Source organism: Saccopteryx bilineata, chromosome 6 (assembly GCF_036850765.1).
Source record: "Saccopteryx bilineata isolate mSacBil1 chromosome 6, mSacBil1_pri_phased_curated, whole genome shotgun sequence".
Classification (NCBI taxonomy): Eukaryota; Metazoa; Chordata; class Mammalia; order Chiroptera; family Emballonuridae; genus Saccopteryx; species Saccopteryx bilineata.
Window position 1 is genome coordinate 211,146,842 of NC_089495.1, and position 8,474 is coordinate 211,155,315.

The 8,474-nt window shown below is 47.7% G+C and overlaps 1 long non-coding RNA gene across 1 annotated transcript; it reads left to right on the plus strand.

Moving 5' to 3' along the window:
• Positions 1-994: 994 nt before the first annotated feature.
• Positions 995-4,792, plus strand: LOC136308270 (uncharacterized). The gene is made up of 3 exons (XR_010726085.1): positions 995-1,079; positions 1,374-2,253; positions 3,882-4,792. It is a non-coding gene; the product is annotated as an uncharacterized lncRNA (long non-coding RNA).
• Positions 4,793-8,474: the final 3,682 nt, after the last annotated feature.

Genomic DNA, 8,474 nt, shown 5'->3' on the forward strand with positions numbered 1-8,474 from the left:
GCTGGAGCCTCTGGAAACAGGTGAGGAGAGACCTGGAGCCACTTCTTTCTTCCTGGCTCCAGCAGGTCTGTGCTGGGCAGAGGGTGTCCCGAGGTCAAGAGCGAGGAGAGACCTGGACGAGGCTTCTCACCAGCCTGTGAGAGGTAGTGGGGTTTCTGGGGTGAGGGGTGCACTTCAGCTAGCATGAGTCTGGCCACGCGGGTGCCGGGCAGCCCTGCCCCAGCTGCTCAGCTCAGGTCAGGGCTCACTGGTCCTGAAGCCTCCCCCAGCCGGCCAGGTTCCAGAAGCACTTCTTAGATCACAGCCTCCCCCAGCCTTTGCCCGTCTCTCCTCTGCTTTTCCCTCCCAGTGGTGTCAGGACCTGAGATGCCCAGTGCGGATGAATCTGCATGGGCAGATGTGGTGGCAGAAGTCGTTCGGGGTGTCAGTCCGGACAGGGCACAGGCTGCCAAGGTTCTAGGGGTGGAACATTGATGGGAGAGGGTGGTGATGTCCAGACAAATAACCTCCAGAGAAACAAGTGACTAGGACGCTGCCCGGTGGGGGAGGGGAGGGGTGTGACAGTGGGGGAAGGAGCGCAGCTCTGGTGGGAGGTGAGAGAAGGGCTAGGCTGGGCCAGGTGAGAGGTGGAAGCGGGCGCGACCGCATCACTTCAGGGCTGGAGAAACCCCGGGTGAGAAGGGAGGGGCTGTGGCCTGTGTTTGGAAGGAGGACAGGGCTGCTGTGAGGGGCGCTATGAAGAGGTGGGTAAGGGAGGGGGGGTGCGTGCCTATGGTAGAGTAAGGTGCAGTAAGAGAGGACTGAGGCTTTCAGAACAGAGAGCCTGGGTGTGACGAGGTCATGGGGAGAGAGAGAGAGAGAGAGAGAGAGAGAGAGAGGGAGGGAGCCGGAGGAAGGGGAATAGGATTGAAACCATGACCATGGAGCTGCCCGGTGATGTGTCTGAACTCCCGTTTCCCCCACAGAAAGGAAGAGACAGCAGGGTCCACCAGCATCAGTTGCAGCCAACTCCAGTAGCCAGGCCTTCAGCTTTAAAAAATGTTTATTGATGAGAGAGAGAGATTTGCTGTTCCATTTACGTAAGCATTTACTGGTCGCCGCAGTTGGAGGACTCGTTACAGGACCCCCTAGTCTCGGGTGGGACCCCTGCACCCAATTACAGGGTCAGATCTGATGTGTCAGGACTCCGTACTCCCTCAGGGAAGACCCCTGGGCACACTCAGAGGAGGCAGAGCCGAAGTGACCGGACTCTCCACGCTGAGTGGATCCACGCACACACTCGGTACAGAGGAAACAATCTTCTCTGCTGCCATCTAGTGTGCACCGTGGGAACAGCACCCGTTTACCGAGCATCTGCTATTGTCATGTTACAGGGACACAGTGAATGTCCTCGGCGCCTCCCATCACCCCCAGCTCTGGATGTGTGTGTCTCCATAATGGAAGGAACTAAAGCGCATGGGAGAAAGTACACCACTCTGTCAGGTGGGACTCTTCTCCACGAGACAAAATCCAAAGCTCACATGACCCCCTCCTAGGTGGGGCCCCTCACCACAGTCAGAAAACCCAGCCATGCTGAACCATGACTCCTTTGTTAGGGCCCCCTTCTTACATCACAGGGTCCAGAGCCAGTGTGGTCAAACTCAGACCCTCTACTATCTCAGTTGTGACCCTTCCACACCGTCAAATGACACAGAGCATGTGTGACGGGATGCCCTATGCTCTCAGGGAAAGACCTTTCCTTGCACTCACGTGGCTTAAAAAATGATGTGATGCCCTCCTTACTCTCTCAGGGAGGGACCTCTCCTCACACTCACAGGTTCCAGAGCTGATGTGACAGGACCCCCTTCTCTCTGGTGGGCCTGTTTCCTATGCTCACAGGGAACAGAACCAATGTGACAGGACTCTCTGTGTCAGGCGAGATCCCTTCCACAATAAGTGGACCCAGAGCTTATGGGCACAACCCCTAAATTTCACAAGGCAGAGCCTTCTTCCTGTGAGAGGACCCCCTGTTACCTCACTGTCTTGTATGAATATGAATTCACCTTGAGCATGTATTATATGTTGAGTATCTCTTGTTCATCTGATTAAGTTTATTTGATTATTACCAAACGCTGTTGGAACTTACAAGGTACGAGGAAAATGTGTTTGTCTCTTTTTTATCCCTCATACTGTCGATGAGCTGGACATGTGAAGATAAAGGATGAGAAACTAACTTCAGGAAAGTGCTGCAGCTGAGACGTGGACATCTGCCAGGTAGAATTACCATTATTTTGTTCACTGTCAGCTGTTTGGCTTCATTTTTTGTAGGGTTTGGGGGAATTATGTAGTGCTCCCTCATTTACACTGGCATGAAAACACATCTGAGAAACTAGGTGCTTGGACTCAGAGTCATGAGTTTGCAGTATTGAGTCCTGGCTGTGTTTACATTGTGAGGATCGAGTTCAGCTCCTACATCTGTTGTGTGGAAACTTGAGTCCATTGTCCGGCTCCATGATGGAGTTTGGCTGTGGGATCTCTGTCGCAGATGTGGATTCAGTCTCTGGGGTTTGTGGTTGAATCTGTATTGAGCTGTGTGGAATCTGGGGTCCCTCTGTGTGTGTCTCCATGTCCTGGTTTCCAGGGTGGGGCCCACACACAGATCTAGTCATAAGATGTAATGGTGGGGCATCTCGTGTCCAAGATCTTGTGTCAGTCTCTGGTGTCTGGCATTTGGGTTCCAGGGTCTGACTTGGGTCTGGAGAACAGTGTTTGGTTTGGGGCCTGGGGCCCAGGGTCCTACTGTAGGTTTGGAGCCTGTTGTTTAAGTGGAGGAACGTAGGGTCTATGTCTGGGGTCCCGAATTATCTGTGGCCTCTGTCCAGTGTCTGTCAAGTAATGGTTGTTGAGTTTACAAAGACAGGTAGCTGGCTATTGGTGAAGAAAGAGAGGTAAGGAAATTGCACATTATATTATATAAATCTAAGAAAGCATGTTTTAGGAAGAAATTTCAGCATTCCATTTAGCTAAAGCTTAATCTGCATGAAAGCTCAAGTATTTCTAGGCTTGATGACCCATTTCAGGAATCCACTGTGTCCTCAGAAGTTCATTGTCCCCTGTGTTCCAGTCAGGCAGGAGTGAGTGAAGGAGGCCCAGGTCATCACGCACTGGAAGGTGTCCCAGTTCTTAGCTATGGACACAGATAACCCACATTGGCATATTGAGAGCTAGCTTACAAAATGAATAGAGTGGAGCCCTGGCCAGGTACCTCAGTGGATTAGAGTTTCCTCCCAATATGTCAAGGTTGTGGGTTTGATCCCTGGTCAGGACATGTGTCAGAAGCTACCATTGAATGATTAAAGAAGTGGAACAATATAACATTATTTCTCTCTCTCTGCCTCTGTCTGTCTCCCCCCACTCCCTTTCCTCTTGCTCTCTAAAATCAATAAATAGCCTGACCTGTGGTGGTGCAGTAGAGAAAGCATTGAGCTGGAAATGCTGAGGTTGCTGGTTAGAAACCCCAAGCTCTGCTGGTCAAGGCACACAGGAGAAGCAACTACCAGTTGATGCTTCCTGCTTCTCCCCACCTTTCTCTGTCTTCTCTCTCTAAAATTAATAAATAAAAACTTTTAAAATTAATTAATTTTAAAAAATGTATAGGTTGGAGAGTCCCATCTTTACAAGGACCCCAGTAAGGCCATATGAGATATTGATACAGCTTGAGGACCTCAAACTTGATGCCAGGAAGGGGTTTAGGGAAAACAGCCCAGCGGCCTGTGGGTCTGGCCCCTCTGTGCCATAGCCACTCTGCTTCTAGAGAAGGTCAAGGGCAAGTCATAATAACGGTGGGGGTTATGGGCACTGAGTCCTTCTGATCTTTTTCTCTGGATGCCTCCCCTTTTCAGGTGGCCCCTCAGTGTCCCTTCTCGGACTGTGGTCTGTTGGGAGCCGATCAACGACTGCTGGCTGACAAGGTCACAGCAAGAGAAGATCCACAACTGCTGGCTGACAAGGTCACAGCAGAAGAAGACCCACAACTGCTGGCTGACAAGGTCACCGCAGTGAAGACAAATGGCTGCGGGTTGACAAAGTCACCTCAAAGGAAAGGCACAACGATACTTCCCCCTTTGATCTTTTGAATTAATCTGGCCTTACATCCCCCTTTTTCTGGGTGTGTGCTATTATTTATGGCACAGGGATAATAGTACCGTGCTTTCCCTGTAGATTCGTAGTAATTTCTTTGGAAATGAGACAGAGAGTGTGAGTTCCACAGAAAAGCCTGTAAGCCCCTTGAACTGGGCTCGTAAACATAAGAGGCTGGCTACGATATCCCTCGTAAAGGGTTAAGTTTGTAGGAGAATTTCTTCTTATTAATCATGTTAGAAAGAATAGATTGTGACTTATGAATAGGTAGGGAACAGTAACTATACACAGAGCACCTTTCAGCCTTCACTTAATCCATCACTTTACCTCCCTACCCTTTTCATGTGATAGAGAAACTTTCCTTTCTTCTTGCATACCTGACCTGCAGGTGGTGGAACACTCTGAGAAGAATAAAGTTAGAACTTAACTAGTGTATGAATATAGTAAATAAATAAAATTTGACTAGACAATAAAATCTTAGGTAAGGTGTAGTGGAATAACCCATTGCATGGCCTTGGATGGGAACACAGCCAACAAGAAAAGAATGTTTTTCTAAGAGAATTGTTTTGTGACTGAAGGCAGTTGCTGGGCTTTCCTCAGTAAAACATTCTCATGAGATTTTTGTACTTTCCAAGGTTTTCTCTTCAGATTGTGGTGGGATCCATAGAAGCAATAGCAATTAATGCCTTCTGATATTATGTTGCTACTAAGCTATCTTTTTTTTTTTTTTTTTTTTTTTTTTGCATTTTTCTGAAGCTGGAAACAGGGAGAGACAGTCAGACAGACTCCCGCATGTGCCTGACCGGGATCCACCCGGCACGCCCACCAGGGGGCGACGCTCTGCCCATCCTGGGCGTCGCCATGTTGCGACCCTCCTGGGTGTCGCCATGTTGCGACCAGAGCCACTCTAGCGCCTGGGGCAGAGGCCACAGAGCCATCCCCAGCGCCCGGGCCATCTTTGCTCCAATGGAGCCTTGGCTGCGGGAGGGGAAGAGAGAGACAGAGAGGAAGGCGCGGCGGTGGGGTGGAGAAGCAAATGGGCGCTTCTCCTATGTGCCCTGGCCAGGAATCAAACCCGGGTCCTCCGCACGCTAGGCCGACGCTCTACCGCTGAGCCAACCGGCCAGGGCCACTACTAAGCTATCTTGCAGGTGCACTCTATGTATCTTTAAGCAAAAGTTACTCTTGATGTTATGCCAATTTCTCAGTAAAACAAGCTTTTTGTAGTCTTGTGAAAAAAATTAGGACACTGCATGAACTCAAGGCCATTTGCCTGAGCAAGCCGTGGTCCTTTGCTAGTCCTTGTTGATTTCATCTGTTAATCTCTCTCTCTGTGCCTTTGACTCACAACAACAGTAGAGTTATTAATTAGTACTAATCTTTTAGAAGTTTGTACCAATATTGTTATTGCTATTGTATAACTGTACTTTGAATGACTTACCACCTGATTTATAGCTTATAGATATGAATTAACTGTTATCTGGAAATATGTAACCATAGTGAAACAAAATACCATGTGATTGTAACTTAGTGTGTGTGCATAAAAAGAAAGCTAGACCAGCATTTGGCAGAGATGCCTGGCAGTAAATGCTAACAAGAGAATAAAGAGAAAGAAAAGAATTCGGCTCTCTCACTCGACTTGCACCGACGCTGGACCCCGGTAGTGGTCTCCAAGAAATGAAGAGGTTGTGAAAGTGCAAGGACTGGGAGGGTGTCCCTGGGTAAGCCTGGGCTTCTGGGTGCTCAGTCACATCAGTTTATTATTGGCCTGGATGTCAGCTGGGTACGGCAAGGACAGAGTGCAGGAGGACCGTCCTGAGCTCCAAGGTCTCACATGCCATGTGGTGGTGGCTGCAGAGAGGTGGGGATGGATAATAATGTCATATGAAGCATGGGCCAAAATAGGACAGAGTGAGAGAGATTGCTGGTCACACGTTTGGCAGGAGCTAACACGCACCACTTTCCTTATGAGTTTATTTTAGCCAAACCGTCGACAATTGCTGATAATCAAAGCTGCAGCGGACTGAAAAATGATCTGGAAAAAGGCATTTTGCCCCGTATTTTGTACATCAGAAGCAACACGGAAGACAAGGGGGTTACGTGAAATTGATTGATAATAGATTAGGGAGGCCGAGAACGCGAAGTAGGGTAATCTGTGGGACTGGATAAAAGTAAAAATGTATATACTGAAATTTCTTTTACCTGGGCGGGAATAAGATAGGTAACAATGACCGTAATAATAATAACAATGGGGTGGTTGGCTTCTGCTCTGGTGATACAGCTTGCTCTGAGGACTGCAGGAAAAAGTTACCCTTACATTTCAAATGCGTGCTACTGTTAGGTAGGATAGACAGGCACCAGGGCAGGAAAAGGGGAAGGGGAACAAAGGGGGTTTTATCTCATCCACTGAAGGAGGGGGTCAGCGGTCATGCAGTCTGCCAGGACAAAATCACCAGATGTATAAATGGCTTTGAAACACTGTACGTTGGTCAGAGTATTAGTGAAAATGAACCTTGGAAGTTACAGTTAAAAAGTATATGGTCTGTAAGACCCCAACAGGTAGCGGTGCTCAGATGAGCTGAGTTGCCCACTTGTGTCTTGTGCCAAGTGCTCAGCTTTGCTAAATAAACTGCTTGCTTTGCTTGAACACTGCACCCTGTCTCTCTCCTGAATACTTTTTCACCTGAGAAGCCCCCTTGGACCTGAGTTTCCTCTGTGCCATTATCAGGTACAAAAGACAATAGACAGGCTCAATTAAAGTAAGCTTTTGACATTCGTTAGAGAAAAATACCTCCCTAGGACATGACTACTTACCATGAACTGCTTTTAGTTAGAAAGTTTTCATTTTAGATCATCTTGTGTGGTTATTTTATGTCTCTGAGTTTGTAAGGCCACCATGCAAGCCTCCCCAGAGCTTGTCACATTCAGCATGTGGCCCCTTTTTTGTCCACACCCTCCTCAGAGAGAGGCTGGCTTCCTAGAGAGGTGCTTCCCTGTCCCAGTAGAGCCCTACCTCTATGTCGATCAGGTGTCCCTGATTCAACTTCCCCATGCAGTGGGACACTCCTGCTTAGCAGCAGGGATGGCAGCCTCTCTGAGACTACTCTTGAGGAGGCTATGAGGATTCTACTTATTGGTACTGAGGCCACTTGCCAACCGGAGGAAATACATGGCTAGTACACAAGTGAGTTGTAAGAATTATAAGCAGTGTATTACTCACAGGTCCTATGGCATGCCTGGATACAGCTTAATGGGGCCTCTTGGCTGTCCTTTGTTAGAGTGGCCAGCTCGGAGACAGTCCACCTTTAATGTTGGAGTCTGGGTGACTAACTGTAGCTGGGGACCCCTTGGCTTTAGTACCCTTTCTGTCATACACCTTCTAACACAGGGGTAGTCAACCTTTTTATACCTACCACCCACTTTTGTATCTCTGTTAGTAGTAAAATTTTCTAACTGCCCACCGGTTCCACAGTAATGGTAATTTATAAAGTGGAGAAGTCACTTTATAACATTTATAAAGCAGAGTTACAGCAAGTGAAAGCATATAACAATAATTACTTACCAAGTACTTGATGTCAGATTTTTGCTAAGTTTGGCAGAATAAATCTTTATAAAACTGTTGGAATCCATAGGAGTCTGAGAAGACCAGAGTAACAGGCTTTATTGAAAGGAAGAAAGGAACCCTACTGGGCACTTCTTCTGGGGAGAACAGCACCTGTTACAGACTGGGGCCAGTTATATAGTGTTTGGGAGAGCCTGAGGGGATACTGAGGCAAAAGTCCTGGTATGTTCCCTTTTATGGTTTGAGGATTTCAGCTTTCTGGAGTGCTCCTTCTTGGGGCAGGTTGACCAGCTTCTTGGAATTCCTCTGTCTTAGGGGTGATAGTCCAGTAAGGGTGAGGTCTGACAGGTAAGCGAAACATCAAGAGGGCATTTTGGAATTCACGTATCTATCAAAAACAATTTACAAACAAACAACTTACTATAGTTAAATTTATCTTTTTATTTATACTTTGGTTGCTCTGCTACCACCCACCATGAAAGCTGGAATGCCCACTAGTGGGCGGTAGGGACCAGGTTGACTATCACTGTTCTAACAGGTGTTAATCTCCAGGATTATCACATCAATTCAGTTTGGGGGATTTCCTTGCAGGGAGTTGTTTTTTTTTCTGGGAGCTCTTTTTTATGTGACTCTACATAATTGTCACATCAAGCCTCTTTTAGGGAGTTCCTTGCAGAGAGCTCTTTTTATCTATATATAATTTCACATACACACTAACTGGGCCCTGAGCTAAGGGCATGGTCTTGCTTATCACATCCCTATACACTAGATTAGCTCCCACCCAGAGTGTGTA